The sequence below is a fragment of the Crocuta crocuta genome, unplaced genomic scaffold (genome assembly GCF_008692635.1).
Source record: "Crocuta crocuta isolate KB4526 unplaced genomic scaffold, BGI_CrCroc_1.0 scaffold333, whole genome shotgun sequence".
In the NCBI taxonomy this organism is placed as follows: Eukaryota; Metazoa; Chordata; class Mammalia; order Carnivora; family Hyaenidae; genus Crocuta; species Crocuta crocuta.
Genome location: NW_027532856.1, coordinates 29,307 through 37,460, shown reverse-complemented (window position 1 = coordinate 37,460; position 8,154 = coordinate 29,307). Strand labels below are relative to the sequence as shown.

Genomic DNA, 8,154 nt, shown 5'->3' with positions numbered 1-8,154 from the left:
TCTGTTCTAGAATCTTAGAAAAATAGAACTAAGGGCCATCAACCCATCTATTTGGCAATAATTATAACAATTGTAGTTAAGATTTATTGAATGTTTTCTGTGTCAGGCACTATGCCAAGCATGCCAAGCACTTTACATGAACTGAGTTCTTTTATCCTTGTAGCTCTATGAAGTATATATTGATAATCAGATCAGAAAACTAAAGCACAGAAAGGTTAGGACACTTGATAAAGATCACACAGTTGTGTGGTGGACCTGGGTTTGAAATTCAGAATCAGAGCTCCTAACTACAATGCTAAAAAGCATAGGCCCTGGAGTTTGACATGAGATTAGAGATAAGGCCCTGACACTCACCTGCTATATGAGTTTGAGCAAATTACTTAATCTCTCCAAACCTCCGCCCCCTTATATGTAAAATGGTTGTGGTAATAAGCAGTCACAAAGTGGTTTTAAGGATAAATTAAATGGTGCTTATGGAGAATATAACACAGGTGTATACCAAGTGTTCAGCAAATGTCATGTGTTCCCCACCACCTCATCATCAACTCTAACCAAATAACTCAAGCAGTGTGGATACTTTTAACAATACTGATTTATTGACAGAAATGACTCTTTTTCCTTCCCCACCACATATAATCTCTATCCACAGGTCCCCATTTTCATCTGTCTTTCTGGACAAGGAGTTCCAGTCTCATCTTTGAAGATAGGAAGTGATGAGAAATTATTGGAGAAGGATGACCCTTAAGATAAGTCTTCATCTGAAAAATGGACCAAAAAAAATTATGCATGAGACCTGCTGTATTGGTGACCTGGGATTGCAGATTGCAACTGAGAGGTGACTGATTCCAGTTCTGGGAATCAATAAGCACCTGCAAAGAGCCAACAAGGCCACAAGCATCCCAAGGATTGTGGATGAATTGGACAAATAGTAACTTCTGAATACAAATGGCTTACTTTTTTTTTTTTTAAGTATTATCTGTTATTAACCTGTATAGGGAAATGAAGAGGAATAAAAAATGTGTTTTTTGCTACTTGGTCTTAATGGTTAATACAAATTAATACCTAATTCATTTACTTAGAAGATTGCATTCTATCACTAAAGTCTACTCCTGAAACAATATTACACTATATGTTAACTAACTAGAATGTAAATTTAAAAAGTGATACAAAAAATAAATAAAAATTTCTGATAAGACCGAAAAAAAACCCCAAGATTTCATTCTAAACTAAAACATCGTTTTCTGTATAAATGGCTTACTTTTAAAGTTTATGTTGATTCTCTCTCTCTCTCTCTCTCTCTCTCAGAAATAAATAAAACATTAAAAAAAATTTTTTTTAAAGGAGTGCCTGGGTGGCTCAATCAGTTAGGCGTCCGACTTCGGCTCAGGTTATGATCTCGCGGTTCGCAGGTTTGAGCCCCACATCGGGCTCTGTGCTGACAGCTAACTCAGAGCCTGGAGCCTGCTTCAGATTCTGTATCTCCCTCTCTCTCTGACCCTCCCCTACTCACGCTGTATCTCTCTCTCTCTCAGAAATAAATAAAACATTAAAAATTTTTTTAAGTTTATATTCTGTTGTGTTATGACATTAATTAATATATACAACCTAATTTATAATTAAGACTGAATCATGAAAGCTTTTCATTATGCATTTTTTTCATTTGATGGCTACTAAAAATATCATATGAGGACCCTGAAATATTTCTACAGGAACGGGGTTTTCATAGGTCAATCTGGCAACGTTCATCAGAGGTATAAAATGAACATGCTCTTTGGTCATAAATTATAATTCTTAGAATTTATCCCAAGGAAATGAATAAGGGCATTTATACCAATTTAGTATTCATCACAACTGTATTAATTATATAATAAACATCAAATGTGTATTAATGGGGATTACTAAGTAAATGAGCATATATCATGGAGTTCTATATGATGGAGTTCTATAAGGCTGTTAAAGGTGATGGTATAGAAGCATTGGTATTGTTGTTCCATAGCTATTTCTATGTGAAATAATTAAGAAATCAAAATAGACACAAGATTATCTCATTTCAATATAAAATATGCACAAAAGTATCAAGCAGATATCATTTGGGGATGGGGCATAATGTGACCGATTTTAATGTTCTTTTTGTCCAAATAGTCCAATTTCTCTTCTGGATGTACTGGGTAATGAAATTATTTTAAAGGTTTGGAAACCACCATCCTGTGATAGGTACTTCTTTTTCTTGAGAAGGATGTAAAGACAGAGAAGTCAGAGTGATAGGCTTCTGTCCCACCCAGTTGTAGAAAGTCCCACCAGAGGCAGCCTGCTTAGCTTGGACAAGGTTTGAGGAAGCAGGGAATGTTTTTACCTGTCCTTAGACGGGAACACAAATGTGGCCACACCCATTACTGACACAGCGTTCTTCTGGATCACAATCCCAGTCACCACTGCAGAGATTAATGCAGCTACCTATATTAGAACAGAGCAGCTGAAAACCACCCTGTTTAATCACAGGTATCAGAGAAGACAGCTCTTGACTGACTGAAGGGTCCAGTTCCACTTTTTTCCTTTCAGTCCAATAAATAATGGAATTTGTAAATAATTAACAGAACAACTCTCATTAACATCTTTTATATATCAGTTAAAAGCAATACATTCATATAATCCCAATAAAGTAAGGTCTACTTTAAAGAATTGTGTTTGCAGTGCAAAGAAGCCCAATCAAATGTCCTCACTTCCCTACTTTGCAGGAGAAGGGGCAGAAAAGGGGAAACACATTAACCAAATGCCATCCAGGGTGCCTTGCTGTCACCCTGCGCAGTGAATCTGATTAACCTCATTTTATAAGTGTGGCAGCCAGCATGAACAGAGATAAATTGCTCATTTCTGTAGGTACAGAAATGGAACTGAACTCAGAACTGTCTGGCTCCTAGGCCAAGCTCCCTCTCATCCCACATGGTGAAACTGACTGATGAAGTACACATCGCCAATTTTCAAGGAGTCACTCTTGACCTGAGTGGAGGGCCCCTAGGTTCTCAGAGCCTCAGAGTCAGTCCTTGAGAACCAGTGAAGTAGGTCCAAGGGGCTGGTTAAGACCCCACACAGAAACTTCTAGCCCCTCCCCACTCTTTCTCTTTCTCTCAAAAATAAATAAACATGAATATATTTTTTTTAAAAAAAATTCTAAAACCAAAGCAGTATGTGACAGGGTCCTGAGAGAGGTATATCCAAAGGAAAGGGGGCTCAGAGGAGAGAGAACATTACTTCCAATTAGATTAACCAGAAAAGGTGAGTCTTGAAGTACAGGAATCTTTTTATGGCAGAATTGAGGGGTGGTGGTAGTAGAGTCTTGTGAGAAGAGAAAAAAATTACTATCAAAAGTTCACAAGAGGAAATATAGGCATGTGAGGCACCCAGGGCACAAAGTTTAAGGAGGCACTTGCACAAACCTGAGAGTAGGACCTCCTTCAATATTGCACCCTAGGTACCTCATCTCCTCACTCTTCAGCCTGAAATGCAAGGAATACAAGGGGACTGGCAAATGCAAGGCTGAGAAGTACACAGGAATAGCTGGAAGTTAAGCAGGAAAAACAGGTAGGGGATAAAGTTACTGGGACCAGATCTTGAGGACCTGAGGAGTATGGATTCCATTTAGTAAGCCAAGGGAAGGATACGACTTCAGTTTGCTTACAAAGATTATCCTGGTGTGATAGCATAGAACAGACCAAGATTCAATCAGCAAGCAAACTCCAGGAGGGAAAGAGGGTCAGGGGGTGCTGTCAGGAAACTACCCACACTGGCCCAAGCATGGGGTAGTCAGGGCTGGAAGTGCTGTGTGGCAATGGGAAGGGGAAAGGAAGGAACACATGCAAGAAACAATTTCAAAGAATGGATGGTATTTGGCAACTGGTTTAATGTAGGGGGGAGGAGGACAGTAAAAAAGAGAGGGGAGTAACAGTTGAATCCAGGAATATTTAGGGAGAAGCAGGAGCTACAGTGAAGAGAATTCAGGAGAGAAGGAAGTTTGAGGATTGACGGAGTAGCAAACAATGTCAGATGCTGCAGAGGCTACAGGCTTTCACTCCTGAGGAGAGTCAAGAGATTTGTCAGCAGATCCTGGGAGCGAAGTTTCTGGAGACTGATGAGGACAGGAAGAGCGATAGTCAGTCTTTAGGGGTGAAGGAATGAGTTGTGGGGAAGTTAAGGGCAGAGAGTTAAGATTCCTCCTTTGAGAATATTGGTGGTAAAGGGAAAAGAGGAAATTGAGATGATTTGTGTTTAATATGAGTAAGACAATGTGTTCTCTAGTGATCTGATCTATTTGTTGCAAAACACCGAGAAGCCTGTGAGGAGAGAACTGCTGGGGGAGAAAGAAGAGATGACAGGGCAGCAAAAGGGAAGAGTGGAGAGTCTAGATGAAGGATGACCCAAGGAAAGGAGGGGGGGAAGAGTGGAAGCAGAGGGAGAGAGGTTTCTGCAGTGAAGGCGACTCCTTGACTAGAGCATCTTTCCTTCTCTCCTTTCTTCTCTCCTCCCCCTACACACATCTGTCTCTGCTGGTCCACTTTCCAGCTCCCTTGTTCAGAGAATAGGGCTGTCTTCTGCCTGGACTCACCCAACAATTGCAGTGGCCTCACCGCAGCCTTGAGTTCCTGTACCTCCAAGCTGAGAATGATGAGCATCACCAGGAAGAGGAAGCCCCCCACCTTCATGTTGCCGTCAAAAGTCTTTGGCAGGAAGGCAGCAAGGCGGAGAGGAGCTGAAATTTATACTCTTCCACCCACTGAATTAGAATGCAAGGCCAAAGGTGGGACTAGGGATGTGAGAGCCTTAAGCCCTGCCCAGAAACTACTCTGAAGAACTCACACCGGTAGGTATCCTGGGTAATGCCTCCTTGTTGCCTAAGCAAACATCTGACCCAGGAAATGTCTGACTCTGCAGACAAGAGTTTCCTAAAGCAGGTAAATTATGAGTGACAGACAAAGGGGTGGACTGGGGTGGGGAGTGGGCACTGGACTTTGTTATGTACTTTATCCACTCATTCCCTTTTTTTTTTTCTGGGCCAGGAGCATGCCAGGCATGGAATACATCCCTGTAGAAATCACAATCTAGGTACGGGGTGTTAGCAAGGGTGCAACCCCCTCTTTAACATCTCCTCTCCCTGCTCTGGGCCTAAGACCTCTGGTAGGCTTGGTCTAATTTAGGCACTTGTGGTGGTCTTTGCCTATATGATATATGTCATTCTCTTGGCATGGAGTTTCACTTCATCTTGTCCACCTTCTATTCCGAGAACCCTAATTCTCAATATACATGTTAGGCTCTTCCAGGATGTCTCTCATCGGGCAGCACTGCAGTGGGAGTGGGGGTGCTGGGTAGCCACAGTAACCAACCAGGTGAGGAGTGAGATTTCATTTCTCCTTTCTTATAAGCACTCCTTAGCTAAGTAAGTTATTTTCTGAAAACTGTACTCTCTTTGTTTTGTTTTGTTTTGTTTTTTGAGAAATGTGTCCTCCTTCCCTCCCCAGTGACAGTGGGGGCAGGCAGAGGCATGTGTAACTTCTGGCTGTGAACACTGTGTCCGGTAAGATGTCTTATTCAATATGGGATAAGAATGACTGAGCTGCTTGGGCATGGCAGAACAAGTTTACAGATTCTTACAGCTCTGGTGAGATGGTTGACTTCTGTTTAGAAAGTAGTATCCTTGTCATTTCACCAGAGGCCCTGGTTCCTAATTCTATGGCTACAGGAAGAGACCCTCCCTATCTTGCTTCATTTCTCACAGTTTCTGAAATGCCACCAGGAAGAGGTCCTTCGGACAAAAAACTGACTTCATAAATCATTAGTACCCCTGGGTAGGTAAGGAAGTGCATGAGTAACTGTAGATTACTCATAAAGCAATTCTGCAAAACTGCCTCAACTCAATCCTGCCTATCCCAAAGCTGAAGTTGGTTGGTGTCCAATTTCTGAAACAGAGTCAGAGACAGAAAGAAACCTTCAAGAGACCCTAAACACTGAAAAAATTATAAAGATGTTCTCCATGCTTAACCTTGAAATAAAAATATTTTTTGAACTAATTTTGAAATTTCAACAAAACTCAAATGTGTGTTGAAATTAAACCTATTTCTTTTTAGATGTGCTCTTTTCTGATTTTATTTGTGTGCCCTATTTTGCTGGTGCCCCAAGCACCTGCTTTGTTTGTCCTTTGGGCTACTCCGAGCTGAGAGGGCCCTTGGCAATTGGGCCCTAGCCTACCTCCCTCCCTCCTGTCTTCCTCCTCACCCTTGAGGGCTCTGGGATGCTCTGGCTGCTGCCCTTTGCCAGGTACTTCATGCTAAGTTCAAGCTGTTCCTTGAACTTGGAACATCATTTCCCTTTCTTTCTCTGCCACATCTCACAAGGTTTAGCACAAAAGTCACTGTCAAAACTTTCCTCAACTCCCACTCTTGGAAGAGGTTACTCTGTCTGTATACTTGCCTGGTCATAGCACTTAGCACACTGTATTTCAATTAAGTGTTATTTTTACATATCTCTCCTGTGAATATCCTGATGGCTAGGGTGGGGGAGTGGTCTTCTTTATCTCTTGTCTTCTGTGCTTCAATGATAAGCATTTATTATGCTCAGTCATTATTAAATGAACCCACAGTTGAGACAGCGATAAGTGAATGGGAGTTTTGGCTAATGGGTGAGAACAGAGAGAAGGGCTAGAGAGTGGGGACATAAGGTTGAGATTGGGTGTGAACAGGGTGTGAAGCATGTCCTTTATTTGCCAAAATTGAAGCCCCATAAGGGCACTAATGACAGGAAGGACGTGGCTTTGGAGCTGGATAAACACCTGTTTGAATCCTTCCATGTGGACACTTCCTGGGTGTATGAGTGGGCCAGAACTAACATTAATATATTTAAAACTTGCATTCAGTTTTTAGAAAAATCCTTATTGATCTCTGACTATGTACCACACCTTGTGCTAAATGCTGGTAGTGTGGCATGAACAAGGTGAGCTTGCTCCTAGAAAGGAGGAAGTAAACATTCTACGGCACCCCTGCTGGTCTGGGACAAAGACAATATTCTGTTCATACAAAAAAAACTGTAAGCAAATGTCATCTGCTCCCCCCTTCCCCCGCCTGCCTACCAAGGGGAGTTTCATTTGCATTTAAACTTGACTGTACTCCTAATCTGCCCCAATCAGCAACCTTCAAAGGGTTCCCCAGTTGTGGACCTTCCTGTTTCTCAAACCATATGTTGGAGGGAATGTGACCATTCCGGAACTGTCAATTTAAGTTCAATTCAGAAAGTATTAGATTTTTCTCAATCTCAAATTTATAATGCTGCAGGAGAGAATTTGATTGTCAAATGCTTTCTGCCCCCCACCCTATAATACAAACAGAGCTGCTGAGGGCTGTGGGGGGGCGGGTCGGGGGAACATTCAGGGAGCCATTGTAATTAGGAAGACACCACACATGGTTTCCAATAAAAACAGGCATTATTATTGCCATTTTACAGATGAGAAAACGAAATCACAAAGAGGTTTAGTAACAAACCCAAAATAATATGGCAGAACTAGGATCAAACTCCAAAGGCAGCTCTTAACTGGTGCATGTTACTGTCCGGCTGGTCATTTACACACGTAGATGGGCTTTTAAGGACACAGCAATAGGCATGTTGTTAAGATTTCATTAGCAGAACACAACTGCTTTGTGCTAAGCTGTTTGCTATGGTCAACTCTGGTGCCCAACCAGGTTAAAGGTAAGGCACATCCACCTAAAACTGTAACTTTGCTTTTAAGAGAGGTGAGGAAGAACAATATGGCCCTTATTTCTGGCTGTTCATGAAGGCCAAAGCAAGTATAGCCCAGTGCATAAGAGTGAGGACTCTGGGGGTGCAACGGATCTGGTTTGTATCTGGCTCCACTACTTGGTAGCTGTGTGACCTTGGGGAAATTAATTTCCCTTTCTGAGCCTCACTTTCTCATATGTAAAGCAGGCATTATAGTTCCTACCTCATTGGCTTGTTGGGCAGATTAAATAAACCTATATGTACACATATCTATTGCTGGCAGAGTCCTCAAAACTGGCAGCTACTATTATTAATTTCTATGAAAGAGAATGTATGTCTTTGTATTCCCTGGAACAGGGCACTTATACAAAGCCCATGCAAAAATGTATCAGTCCA

The 8,154-nt window shown here is 41.7% G+C and overlaps 1 long non-coding RNA gene across 1 annotated transcript; it reads right to left on the bottom strand.

Moving 5' to 3' along the window:
* Window positions 1-606: 606 nt before the first annotated feature.
* On the bottom strand, window positions 607-4,749 carry LOC144216252 (uncharacterized). Its single transcript, XR_013330615.1, has 3 exons — window positions 4,601-4,749; window positions 2,354-2,454; window positions 607-758 (listed from the first exon to the last, which is right to left on the bottom strand). It is a non-coding gene; the product is annotated as an uncharacterized LOC144216252 (long non-coding RNA).
* Between the last annotated feature and the right edge of the window lie 3,405 nt (window positions 4,750-8,154).